Source organism: Solenopsis invicta, chromosome 2 (genome assembly GCF_016802725.1).
Source record: "Solenopsis invicta isolate M01_SB chromosome 2, UNIL_Sinv_3.0, whole genome shotgun sequence".
Classification (NCBI taxonomy): domain Eukaryota; kingdom Metazoa; phylum Arthropoda; class Insecta; order Hymenoptera; family Formicidae; genus Solenopsis; species Solenopsis invicta.
In genome coordinates, this window is record NC_052665.1 from 14897094 (window position 1) to 14906276 (window position 9183).

The 9183-nt window shown below is 35.5% G+C and overlaps 1 protein-coding gene across 2 annotated transcripts in view; it reads right to left on the bottom strand.

Annotated features, from left to right (window-relative positions):
• Positions 1-3313, bottom strand: part of LOC105197537 — a 153902-nt gene extending 150589 nt beyond the window's left edge. Inside the window, exon 1 of one of the 2 annotated variants that reach the window (XM_039446058.1) lies at positions 1896-3313. The gene's annotated coding sequence lies outside the window, so the exon portion shown is untranslated. The remainder of the gene's footprint in view (positions 1-1895) is intronic. The other variant, XM_026131231.2, reaches the window with a different exon arrangement.
• Positions 3314-9183: the final 5870 nt, after the last annotated feature.

Below are 9183 nucleotides of genomic sequence, written 5' to 3' on the forward strand. Positions count from 1 at the left end.
TTCTCTTTATCTTTTCACTTGAGTCTGAAAGTGTGTGAAAGATAGAAAGATGAAGTTGTGACAGAAATATTAAATAAACAGGACAATTTTCTTTATCATTTGACTGCCGTATAATTAATTGTCCAGACACACGGGATATTGAGAATTAATTTTATGTTATAAATCAAAAATACTTTGGATGGAAGTGCAATATTGGCAAGATATTTTCATTTTCACACAATTGATGAATTTGTAGAATAAAATAGTCTCAATATCCCGTGTTCAATCAGCTTCGTGGCTGTACATGTAAACTTACTCGTGGATTAAAATTGTTGGATCTAATTAATTTCGAGCGATATTAAATTTTTTTTAAGAGATAAGCTTTCTCGTGCCAAGCAGAATATTACGAAAAGTAGTAGTATAGTAGTATACACACCACGTAGCGCGGTGTGCAGTTTCTGAAATTAATGCAACGGGAAACGCGCGCGGTAGATGAAAAAAAGCTCGCCTGTTGCTGAAGTGAACGAATATACGAATGCAGCTCAGCATACAAGGTATTATGTATACCGAGCGTAATAGTACAATGGTAGCAAAGTCATTTTGCGCTCTGAACATTTGCGTGACAAACGTTCGCGACAATGTTGTGTGTTCAAGTCGACAATACTGATCGCCACGATGAATCAACTCGCCCCGGACGGTGTTAGGTAAAATATATTCGCTTATAATAACATTTTCGCGCACGTATTCGCAAGTGTATCGGTGTTTTATACGTGTACGCTGATATACAAATACATATTCAAATCCGCCATTTGTCAGTTCTAAATAGGCATTCGTGCCGATACATTTTATATCCACTATAATATTTGTTCGCTCCTAAGAAGGCGCGTGTTTTGTTAATATAATTAATTGCTTGATAAAACAAATTGCACGTGTCCTCAAATACGTTTTCATATATTTATCAGTCTTTTTTAATTTTGATTTTATAAATTTTATTTGCATAATTAATATTAGAGCCAAGATCACGATTTGTATTTAAAAAAGCGGGCATAGCGAGATCTTGATGCTGAAATAATGTTTCTTGCAATCGACGCACGGTTCGAGAAGAATTAGAAATTATATCATAATTGTAAAATCACGTAAGAAACATTATTGAGCGTGTATGGACCTTTTTCGATTTTAATTGTATAAACTTTTATTTCTTTTTTCCTCTTCGAATACATCCAGAGAAACGTTTCTTTGAATCAAAAAGTATTTGACTCAAAGAAATTTGTACAATTGCTATATAATTAAAGAAAAGTTTCTTTGATTCGAAGAAATTTCTTGGTTGTGTCCAACGTAATCTTTTTCAAAATAAAAAAAATATACTTTTAAAATCAGAACACCTAAACTATTTATTACATTTCTGCCAGTGCTTTCTTTTATTCAAACAAATAATTTGAACAAATAATTTATTTATTTTTAAAATGGCTAATGACTTTAAAGGCTCATTTTTTTAAATCAAATAAATTTTTATTTTTCCGTAAAGGTATTATCATTTCCAGCCAAGTCAAAGATATGATTTCATCAATTTAATTTTTCTCTGGATGTAAACCATTATTATCATTAAAAAAGTCATAAAACTAAATGTGCTTTTAAATTCAATATAAAATTTAAACCACATAAAATTTCATGTATTCATAACTAAAATGCGTATGAAATTTAATACACACTTTTGACAACATTAAATACTTTTTAATGCATCTGCTTGAAATTTGCTTCCATTACATTATATTAAATTCTGCCTACAATTGTTAATAGCGCAGAATCATCCCAACCTCGAATCTTCCACTGCTCCACATTTCTTTCGCGCAATTTCGCTTTCGATTTCGAGAACGCGCGTTTTATGCGCGAAATTGAGAGGAAATCGAGCTGCTTACCTCTCTCGAACGCCTTCAGCGACGAATCGTCCTTCCGATCGGCAACTTCAACTTGCAACTTCCTCTCGCGCACCAGTGCAACGCAGCGCAGTGCAGCGTGTAGTTATACCGGTGCAGTCCGTCCGTGATAAACAAAAACACAAACTCCGAGAGGCGATGCGTGTCTCTCTCTCGCGCGCGCTCGGCGGTATCAATCGCCCGCCGATTCTCCTTTTTCTCGTATTCGCTCGCGAGAAAACACGCGGCGCGAGCGAGCAAGCGAAACGTCGAGCGGCGGCCGCGAAGTGTGAGAGAGAAAGAGAGACGAACGGAGTAGGAGATGAAAAAAGCGCGTGCGAGGGCACGCGAAAGAAGAACGGAAACGGGGAATGATACCGGAGAAAGAAGGGAGGGCGGGAGGAGACGAAGAAATGAGCGAGAAAAAAGGTGAATGATACTACGCGAGGAGCGACGTGATAAGAAGCGAACGAGGGAGAGAGAGAGAGAGAGAGAGAGAGAGAGAGTTTTCTGCACCGCGAACGAGACACAGGCGAAGTCGCGCGCGCGTCCGATCGACGCAATAAAATCAATCTGCCTCGGTGTCAATCCCGCGACGATGCCTCGCCGATGGCGCCCTTGCCGTCGCCAACGTCAGGTCACATCGTCCTAGCTCCGCTGCCGCGCGTCCGCGGTTGAGTGGCGCGAAAAATGGAGCGCTTCGAAAATGATCCTTGAAGGACGTGGTGTGTGCGTGCGCGCGAGTTGCAGTCTCCGAGGGAAAGAGATCGTCCTCCTCCTCCTCCTCCTTCTCTTCCTCCTCGTCCGCCGGTATGTTCCTGCTCAGGATCCGCTCGAGCAGACACTGACCCCACGAGACGAGGTCGGAGCGAACAAGAGAGAAAGAGAGTGCGAAAAAGGCGAGGAGAGGGAGAAGAAGTACGAGCAGAGGAACGAGTGGAGCACGAGGGAGAAACGGGATAGAGAAATCGAGAGAGAAAGAGAGAGAGAGAGGAAACAATAAATAATACAGAAGAAAAGACGGAGAAAAGGACGACGGAAAGGTGCGCGCAAAGGTAACGTGCCAGTGGTACACACGATTTGCTCGAATCTTCACTTTCGTCGTGTCATTTTCCCCTTTCGCGGCTCTCGAACACGCACTCGACTTTTCAAAAGTGCGAATCGCGGAAAGTGAAGAGAGGGAAGGAGGAACACTTTCCCGCTTATCGATGCGCGCACTTGGTTTTTCAAATTTTACGTCTCTTCGGATACGCTTGAAATCAACGCGCAACGTTATTGTACGAGATATATATCGAGGAAGAGAGAGAGAAAGAGAGAGAGAGAGAGAAAGAGGGGGAGAGAAAGACGTTGATCGTCGTCGGCAACGGTGGCGGCGACGATGCGCGATGGCGCCGCGCTCGCGGAAGGTAAACGTGACGGAGTAAACTCGTATCACGCGCGCCTGCTTAATATATACTAAATACGCTGCAGCCGGAGCAGTTTGCTACACTAGCGCTCGAGCGCCTTCGGCCGACCTCGGCGGCTTTCGGCTGCGCTCGGCTGCGCTCGCCTGCGCTCGCCTGCGCGACCGAACCGACGCGCGGCGCGGCGCATCGCCCGGCCGACAAGGACCGCCGGCCCGCGCTCTCACTCGATCGCTGGTCGTGCATCGTGTGGGACGACATATCTCGTTCATTCCGATTTTCCTCGCTGTTCGTCGAAACATTCATACTACTCTTTGTAACATTCATTTAGGAAGAGTTCATATTTGAACCACGGTAATTTATATACGTAAATTGTACATCTAATATCTACAAATAATTGTGTAATCTTTAATGTAGATTATATTTTATATATTATATCATAATTTTTATGGAGTATTAGACACATACATACACAAAATCCATAAAGATTATTATATAATATATAAAATATAATCTACATTAGATTACACAATTATTTATGTAATTTTTAATGTATATTCTATTTTTCCAGTCACTGAACTTTTCCAGCTAATGCTGTAATAAACGGATCCGTATGCATAACCTTGACGAAGACATTTTGCCATCTGCTTGCGTGTATTTTCATAAATATTAATTATGTAATTTATATTAATAATAGTAAAAATAGGTAATGAATTTGCAAAAAATAGAAATGGATTGAAAATTTGCAATCCATTTAAATTCATTTGAATACATTTTGGATACAGCAATTAAGTCATTTTAATTCTATGTCATAGATTAAAATAGATTAAAATGGATTGGTTGAGTCGCAAAAACTTTTTTTAGATTGAAAAAATAAATCATTTTGTTTCATTCATTTCGTTTCAATCATTTCGTTTCATGGATTAAAATGGATTTAAAGAATTCTTAAACATTAATTGGATAGAAATGGATTCGTATGGTCACTGCCGAGAATTCAAATTCCTGATTTTTTTGAATTTCTATCCATTTTAAATATTTTGAATCCATTTCCATTTGCCGGGGGATTCATGTGATGATGTAATAACTGTGACGCAATAAGAATTGCGTCACAGTTGTTGCTTGAATTTTGCGCTTTTTAAACCAGGATCAGAATTTTTAATTGGATTTTTATCTCCACTTTGCACTTTTTAATTGGTTTCCCTTGAGATATGCGTCGATCAATAAAAAAGAAAACAGTCTTTTATTGTAATAATTTATAAGAATCTATTTAGCATTGATTCTTATAAGTTACGAAGAGTTTTTTTCATTGTTATAATGCTCTGATATTTATATGCGCTATAAAAAAAAATACAAAAAAATAAACTTGATTAGTACATTAATAATTTGTACATTTCAGTCATATTTACTGCTGATAAGGTTGTTAGTTATGTATTATAATTATTTAAACAACTTTTGCACAGAAATATATTTGCTGTAAGACTTTAGTATACTTTTTTTATTTGGTTTACGAGATATATTGAAAAAAGGCAAAAGTCTCTTTACCTTTGAGGGGTGGTTTCCCCCTTTTAAACCGTTTCTTACGCTTGAAAATTTCTAAACTCATGTATTTACCTCCTCTATATTTATGCCAAGTTTCATTTAAATCTGAATTTCTCACTTCGCAAAGTTTCCTTGTAAGTCGTAACTTTGAACTGTTGAATTTATTATTTTCACGAAATTGGATTTTGGAACATTACATTCATTTATTTCGATATACATGTTTGCCTTCTTTTTTTATTATGTCTAAATCTTTTTCTACACTAATATATTTTTGTCACTTATTTTTTTCTACTCTTGTTTTTCTCTTCTTTTTATGTTTATTGACACGTGATATGGCTTTGGCATTTCTCGTTTTCTTTTTATTAAATTCTAAATATTAACATATACAACAGATTAAAGAGAACACACACTCATGATATACCTGTTATTTTTAATTATTTAATATTCACCGTCTTTTATGTTAACAAACTATTTTGTTTACATCATCCTTGTCATCTCTTTCAATTACCATTATATGGTCATTTAAGCTATATATAAGTTAAATTATTCGTTGTTTTGTTCCTTATAGCAAAGAACTAAAACTTCAGATATTTATGAGCAAAATTTTTATCGTTAATTCTAAAGAACTTAAGAAATCTACAGTTTTTAATCTTTAGACCGCCGGAAAGTCTAAATACAGACGCTACGGAGGATCCCCCATTATATAGGTTATTTTCAAGATATTAGTACAATATTTCGGGAATTTTCTAAAGAAATTACAATAGATCCAATGCCGGCGCGGCGGTCTAAAGGTTAAATTTCGATCATTTTCAGCTGGTATTCCAAACATCCTTAAAAACATGAAAAGTTTTTATTTCTACATTTAAATAATCATTTTGGTCAATATACCCTTTCTAAAATTCAATGCATATTTAGTCAGTAAATGTGTATATTATACGATTAATAAATAAAATTTACCAATACACCTAAGAAATTAATTCTTCCGCATTAATCTTACACGAAGATGCAATTTATTACATAATTTGAAGATTATTATTATAATCAATAATTATTTAATAGTAATAAATTTCTGTTAATTAACACCCTCGAAATATTCCCATGTATCTCAATGTATCTTCTCCTGTATCTATAAATGTTACAATTAATTAAATGTCTCAAATTTTTCATTTTATCGCTATATCCTCTTTCGAATCATTTGTACGAATTAATTCTCGTCGTTTCTTTCTTTTCTCCTTTTTTAACAAATCAAAACGTATGACTAGCGGAAAAAGATATTCACGTGAAATATAATACATCATTGTAACATATCGTTACACACGATATGTCGTCGGATGTACGTGATACATTAATCGTGCGTTATTAATCGTCGTTACCGGTCTCGGACGTAAAGCACGACAGTTTAAATCAGTTTCCACCTCATTTGAAAGTACATTAAAACAACAGAACCGTGTCCTGCAGCATCATTAGTTTGACAATCGTTCGGTACTTCGAGAAACTCTGTATAAACTCGCTTAAAGCGCTGACTCGTTAAAGTTTGAAATACCGAATTGTTCTACAAGTACATAAAATCGTAAATCACTAGAGCATGTAATAGAATTTTGAGATCTTATTCGGAATGATATTGATTTTTCCTTATATAAATTTGGCATTAAATATCATTTTATTATTCAAGATTTTTAATTTAAATAAAACTTTATTAAAAAAAGAAGCTCTATATAGTTGTCATTCAATAGTGTGCTTATTACACGCATCATTACATACTTAAAATACATTCAAATTTTTAGCCTTGAGAATTTCTTATCGCCTCAGCACAATTTTATTGACGTTAACGGACGTCAATGATATTCCCCTATCACTATATAAGGGTAACTCCGCAACATCGAGGTATTGTCGAGTATACGCGTTCGCATGTATACATTATGCAAATTGATTCCATCGATTGGCTGCCAGACTAACCGCGCGAAATATAGACTTGTTGCACGTTTCAGTAGCTCTACTTCGATCTCTAGATGCTCACTCTGTAACTTATATTTACCGCGTAATTTCAAGAAAATAACGTCATATTAGGAAAAAAACAAACGTGATAATGACCAACGCCTGCCGTGTTGCGATACTTTGTAAGCGTCTCTAGAATAAGTTTAATTTGCAACTTGAATTCATATTACGAAAACAAAAAAATACTTATCTGAACATGAACATTATATCAGAATTTTACATATACACAAATTTTGTAATAATATTACAGTGAATTGTCAAGTACAAGACAATTTTGTTTCCCTTATTATGATTCCTCATAGAAAATAATAGTTGCGAGAAAAACGAAGCGCCAAATAATTTATTTCTATGAAAAATTACTAAATCGTTAAAATCTTCTTGTATTTATACTCTAGCGTATGTAAATTTCTTATTTCCCCATAACGTGCTCGTCATGAACGGTGCTATTTTAGTACAATCGATTCATCGATTCCATCGTTTTCATAGCGTTTCTTCAATCGTTTCGATTCCACTATCGACTACTAGTCGCGCGTTATTCACCATGGTAAAACGGGCAGCATTTTCTCCGAGTTTACAGACGATTAAGGGTCGTAATTATTTTAAGAGGCTTCTTCGTGGGAGCGGTGCTGTTGCCGATTACTATGTGTCGCCAACGACGGCGCCGCTCTTCTCGCCGCTAATGCGAGTCATTATGCCCGGTATGCAAGCACTTTTCACGAGATTATCTAATGCATTTTTATTTGACTTGAAAAATTTGCACGTAAACGTCTTAATAAAAAAAATTATTTGATAGAAGCTATAAAATAAGATGTCGCTAATCATAATATTTCATTTTTGTACTTTCTTCATTTTGTTCGCATCCGATAAATACAGTTGCGTAAAACAGTTTAAAAATATAAAATTAGAATTGGCAACCCGGATAAATCACTTGATCTAATTTAGAATTAATATTTTTCCTAAATTAATAAATTAAAAATGACAATTTATCGCGGCATTTTAATTACCGTCTTTGAGTACTTCAACTGCTGAATATTGTTTTAAATATAATTTTTAAAAATTGATTTGAAATGTAAATTATACTATTATCTTTCAATTCTTTATTTGTCAAAGTCTTTTTCACCAATTTTCGTTAAGCTAACCAACTGGTTAGTTCATTGGAATTGACCAATCGCATTGCCTGTTATGTAAAATGACAAATGCGATTAGTCAATTCTAATGAGCTAACAGGTTGGTTAGCTAAACGAAGATTGGTGAAAGAGACCCTAAGTAATTAATTATTTTTAATCGTTCGTTCGTTTATTGCTTCTTGAATTAAAAGTTCATGTGTTGTAACTCCTTTATCGAGTGAGATTTAAATGTTGAAGAGATGGCGCGTGCTAACGCGACAAGAAAAAGGACAAAGCCGATGACGCAGATCTCTTTGTTATTTCCGTCTCCAACATTTTTTAAATCAAAACTAAATATATATGCATACTTTTTATTTGATAGTAAAAAAATTTAATCCTCTAAATATGTCGTGTGAGCGTGGGAATACATTTTTCGCGAAAACAGTCAGTTGAGGGGAGAGGGGAAAAAGGCCAACGCAAAAGACGAACAAGAAGACTAACGTGTTTTAATGCAAAAAGCATAGCGAAGAGTAGCTATTACGATTCGCGGTAAATGATAGGTAGAACGACATCATCGATCCTTATCGCGAGCTGGACTTTGCTAAAAAGAACAGCAAGCCGAGCAGGTTTTACCTTGCTGCCGCGGTTACCCAAGAATCCTACGGGATGATAATGAGAGCCCACTATCTCATGCCAAGCCAACCATAATTAGCTCGTTGGTAATACATGGTTGTCGTCGGCACGATTAGTACCGTCTTCTTTCGCGAGTTGTCTCGTCCTATCGCAAATTGCCGGAATTGGGTAACTGAATACACGTTCTCTGATTACGAACGAGCCTAGCGGTCTAAATTTCCAAAGTAGATAAATATGTTTTGAATATTATATACCATAATAAATTCATTTCGTTGTAACATTAACAGAAAATTTAAATATGTTAATACAAAAAGATTTCTAAAAAATAAAGCCGCCTCGCGTAACAGGATTATACATATAATGCGACTTACAACAATAAACCTTTCTCTCTTTAAATTTTGCGCTTGAATGGATTCTATCCCAGAGCGCACAATAAATAACAATTTCTCTTTCTCTCTCTTTAAATTTTATTAATTTATGGAAATTTTATTAAATTATTATTTAACCGTCTCTTTTCAAGTAATTATAATAAATCGACAATTGTAGCTTAATGATCGTAATAATTGGATACCGCAGAATTTTAATAGAGTAGAATTTAATTATAATGAATATTAG